Raw genomic sequence first — 5,065 nt, forward strand, 5'->3', positions numbered from 1 at the left:
ACAATCTTAATTAATTGTATTCCAGGTTATATTACAGATCTCATATATTTCCTATCGACTGTTTACATTGATGTACATTGTTTACAGTGTTCTAAAATCCATTTAAGCTATTCTTTTGGTTTCTACTGGCATTAGATCCTCAGGCAGTTAAATCGGGGTGAAATTCAGCAGATTCTGACAGGTTCTGGAAAACCGGTAGCAGAAATTTTGAGCAGTTCGGAGAACCAGCAAATACCACCTCTGGCTGGCCCCAGAGTGGGGTGGGAATGGAGATTTTGCAGTATCCTTCCCCTGCCACGCCCACAGAACTAATAATAAAAAAAATTGGATTTCATCACTGAGCTAAATGGATTGAAGCTGCAATGGAGGCCTAATGTGAATAGATTGTAGTGGCTTTTAAAGAAGCAAATATATGATTCTGTCAGATTTAATTACAGTTGTTTTTAGGTCACAGATCATACACATGAGAATTGCCTGGTCCATTTTGCAGAGAGCATGGCAGCAATGTAACAAAGATCTGCCTTGCCACCAACTCACATTACAATTCAGGTGTGTAGCTGAATCCCTACAATATATTTTTGAACAATTATTGCTTTGCCCCCAAAGGCCTATGCTTTGTGGCTAGTAACCAGTAAAGTGCAATCGACTTAGACTAATGAGAATTTGAGTAGTCTAGTTTTATACTGAATTTCCAAACTTACAGTTCAAAAATTGGTACAATAAATTATTTAATTAAGAATACTTTTATAACATTTTTGCTGACCATATGCACAATTTGAGTTATTTAATCAGATTGGCTGTAAATTGTAAACAATTGTCTGAACAAAGCTTTTATTTTAACTGCATGACAATGACAATATATGTTTTTGTGTGTGATTTATGGTAAATTTTAAACTGAAAGTACTACATAAAGATCATAGCAAAGTGGGAGTGGGAAATTAATTTGTGATAATTGATTGGCCATTCTTAGGTGGAACTTATTGATAGCTGACAATTTTAGTTATCATGCACATCTGCTAAAGTAAGAACTGCCTGGAGATCTTTCCCAATTGTGTAGTTGAGCAGAATGCTAAGGTTATAGAAACCTACTTAATTGGATAAAAAGACGTTATAAAGAAAAAAGAGGCTCAGTTCAATCAGTTTGAAAAGTGGAACAGTCAGCTTTCATTGTATTTGTTCCCTCTTTCAAATACAGCCAAAGAAGCAGTGTCTTCTGTACCTATAAAACTTGCCTTACTTGCACTGAAATGTTACAAAAAATTGTACATTGTACAATGTACAATGTACATTGTAATATAGCATATTTACATTGCTATATTAAGCTTTAAGGTTTTCCTACCTTACAATATGTTTAGTATATTGCTATACATTGAGGATATTTAGACCAAATTTAAATAATGGATTCTACATTATCCTTTCACACATGCTCCATTTTCAAAAAGGGCACTATTTTTATGGCCAGTATTGGGAGCTAGAATAGAATAGAATAACAGAGTAGGAAGGGGGTTCCAAGATCTTCTACTCCAACCCCCTGCTTAGGTAGGAAACCCTATACTACTTCAGACAAATGGTTATCTAATCTCTTCTTAAAAACTTTCAGTGTTGGAGAATTAACAACTTCTGGAAGCAAATTGTTCCACTGATTACTGTATTTTTCAGAATATAAGGCACACTTTTTCCCCCTAAAAGAGGGTGAAAATTTGGGTGTGTCTTATACACCGAATGTACCCCCGCCCACCGCCAGCCCCCCAGAAAATATGGTACACAGAGGCAGCAATAGACTATGGCAATATCTGCAGCCTGAAAGCTGATCTTCGGGAGGCCGATCCAACTGACAATCAGCTGCTTGTGCTAATTGCTGGGAGGCAGAGGCAGATTTTTTTTCTTGTGCTAATCAGGCTGTGTTGAAACTGAAACTGAAACAGGCTGTTTGCTGCTTGCTGCAAAGAGGCAAATTGCTGGGAGGCAGTGGCAGATTTTTTTTTTCTTGTGCTAATCAGGCTGTGCTGAAAATGAAACAGGCTGTTTGCTGCAAGGAGGCAAATTGCTGGGAGGCAGAGGCAGATTTTTTTTTCTTGTTTTACTCCCCCAAAAAGGTAGGTGCGTCTTATAGTCCAGAGCGTCTTATACTCCGAAAAATACGGTAATTGTTGTCAGAAAATTTCTCCTTAGTTCTAAGTTCTCTCCTTGATTAGTTTCCACCCATTGCTTCTTGTCCTACCCTCAGGTGCTTTGGAGAATAGCTTGACTCCCTCTTCTTTGTCGCAGCCCCTGAGATATTGTAACACTGCTATCATGTCACCCCTAGTCCTTCTTTTCATCAGACTAGACCCATGATGATGAACCTATGGCACACATGCCACAGAGACCCCTCTCTGTGGGCACGCTGTCACCCTAGCCCAGCTCCACCACACATATGTGCGTGCTTCCTGCCGACCAGCTGTTCTTTGGGTCTCTGCCATGCATGCATGAGGGGGTGGGGTGCATGCAGGGGACATGCACGTGCAGGTGGTGCATGTGTGTGGGGTGCTCGCATTGCATTTTGGGGGTTCAAAATGGAAGCCAAAATTGCGTGTGGCAACACATGAGGCCCCCGGTGCCTCATTTTGGGCCTGGAAAGCCTCCTGCACCAATATGGAAGCTAACAGTGTGGGAGTTCAGGATGCATGCACGGGGGCGCGCATGCATGCACAGGGACACTCGCATTGCATTTTGGGGGTTTGCACGTGTTTTGGACACTCAGCACCAAAAAGGTTAACCATCACTGGACTAGACATACCCAGTTCCAGGAACTGTTCTTTATGTTTTAGCCTTCAATCCTGTAATTATCTTTGTTGCTCTTCTCTGCACTCTTTCTAGACTCTCAACATCTTTTTTACATCGTGGCAAACAAAACTCGATGCAGTATTCCAAGTGTGGCCTTAACCAAGGCATTATAAAGTGGTAAATAGTTTTATTACATATAAACGTGTATGATCCACCGATCATAAGTGCTTGCTTGCAATATTTTAGTTCAGATACTTTAAAAATCTAGTGGCATAACAGTGATGTTACTTAGTTGCATAATGAAACATATGTGAGGAAACAATCAGGCTCAGAGAGCACCAATGATCCCACAGTGGAATAATCATTTAGTAGACCCATTTCTGCACAAAGTGTATTTATATAAGACTAGCAAATGAACTAAAATCCTAGGGGAATTGTTTTAGATAGATTTCCTTTATTTGAATACCCCATAAACTGTTGTTATTTTGTGCCCACTCCTGTTCTCTTGCACTTCTAAAATTGACAATAGCTTCCAGGGAGTGAGTTGATCATGAAGTTTAGAATGTTGCTTAGAGGAGGTATTTCAAATACACAAGAAATATATAATAGGACCATTGAATCTATTTCTTCCTTTTCTATTCAAACCAGCATGAGAATAGATTTTCTAAATTATATGTAGTGTATTGAAGATTTCCTTGATATGTTACATAGAGGAACTCAAGATTTTTATAGCCATAGAAGAATGAAAATGTGCCATTCAATTTTCTCTTTCTACCACAAACAGTTGGACATTAGTTTTCATGTGATGATCCACTATTAAAGTGAAGAGTTTGACTTTGAAAATAACCTGAAATTAATTTTAAACTCTATTCCAGAAAATTCGAAACCACATGAAACCAGCAGGGTGTGGTTGCATTAACTTTAGTTGTTGCCCTTTTTTCCACATTGTTTCTTACTTCAATCCCTGAAGCAAATTACTAACTTATTCTAGGCTATAACAACTAGATTTTTAATTTTAACTCTCTGTCCCTGAGAAAATTCTGCTTATTCATCTACGTTTAGGATGAAAACTGGTGGCTTATATTGGAACATCTGCCACATTCAGGGTTCCTGACCATTGGCTGTGGCATTTGTGGCTGATTGGAAATGAGAGGCCAAAATATATAGAGGTTCTAACATTGGTATAAATATGAAGAAACAAGAAAGAACAAGCCAGTTCTCTTTTTTCCTCCAATTTGCCCCTTCCCTCTACAAAAGTTATTGAAAATCTTTGGATTTCACAGATGTATATTATTTTATTAAAATAATTCAACAAAAATCCATTAAAATCAACCACTACATTCAGGAAAAGCTTTTATTTCCAAGGACATTAGATTAAAAAATTAAATGTTATTTGATAAAATAAAAAAAAGTCACCTTTTTATTGCTTGGTAAAATAAAACAAGCTTGTGATAAAAAAAAAATATGACAGTTTCTAAGCACAAGCATAAACTGAATTCAAACAGGTTCTCTTCCAATTTAAAAGATAATCAGGCAGGCATGGATAAGATTCACTTAGAAACAAGGGGCTAAGACCCAGGAAAACTCCTGTGATCAGCTGTGGCTGAAGCTTCACGAAAGAAGGCATTCAGAAGATCCCTTCAATAACTCTTGGCCAGTTGAAGTCCATAGGGTTCTCACAACTGAGCTCAACCATCTTGTATACCAGTTCCAGGTATCCTGGCTAGCTACAATGTCCTAGGAAGTAAGATGAGTGGGTGGTAGCAGTGGCAAGTTCTTAAACAGAATTATCTTGCTGTCTCTTAAACAGAGTGGTGTACCTCCTCAAGAAGCCATCACTAGACCTCACCTCACTGGACAATTTTCATCCACTTTCCTACCTGAATCAATCAAGAATGGAACTGAAACACAATTGGTCATGCTTTACAATGGCCTTTAATGGAAGATTGGGGTAATATTTCCATCCTTGTTACTCTTTGACTTCTCAGTAGCTTTTAATACAGTTGACCATGATACTGCTTTGGCAAGCCTAAAAATTTCTGAGGCATTTTAGCATGAGTAGTCTCTGGCAGAATGCCTGGCATATCCAACAACTGTCTTCATAGGACCAGGTAAGGCATGCTTTGAAACAATGGAAGATGGTAAAAATCAGTTTGGTGCAGCAAGGCCTGTGGAGTGTAAGGGCAGCTGGGGCTTTGAACTGCATGGTTGGCTGTGGCATGGGACTTTATGGGGCACTCTGCAGTGGCAACACTGTAGCTGAAGCTGAGGCCCAGGCCTCTGTTAGCCCTGCTGCTGC

At 39.0% G+C, this 5,065-nt stretch overlaps 1 long non-coding RNA gene across 1 annotated transcript; it reads left to right on the forward strand.

The window, feature by feature from the left end:
* The first annotated feature begins 2,789 nt into the window (after window positions 1–2,789).
* Window positions 2,790–4,781, forward strand: LOC148114344 (uncharacterized). The gene is made up of 2 exons (XR_015734048.1): window positions 2,790–2,943; window positions 4,577–4,781. It is a non-coding gene; the product is annotated as an uncharacterized LOC148114344 (long non-coding RNA).
* Window positions 4,782–5,065: the final 284 nt, after the last annotated feature.

This window comes from Pantherophis guttatus, chromosome 4, assembly GCF_059756535.1.
Source record: "Pantherophis guttatus breed Tessera chromosome 4, ASM5975653v1, whole genome shotgun sequence".
Classification (NCBI taxonomy): Eukaryota; Metazoa; Chordata; class Lepidosauria; order Squamata; family Colubridae; genus Pantherophis; species Pantherophis guttatus.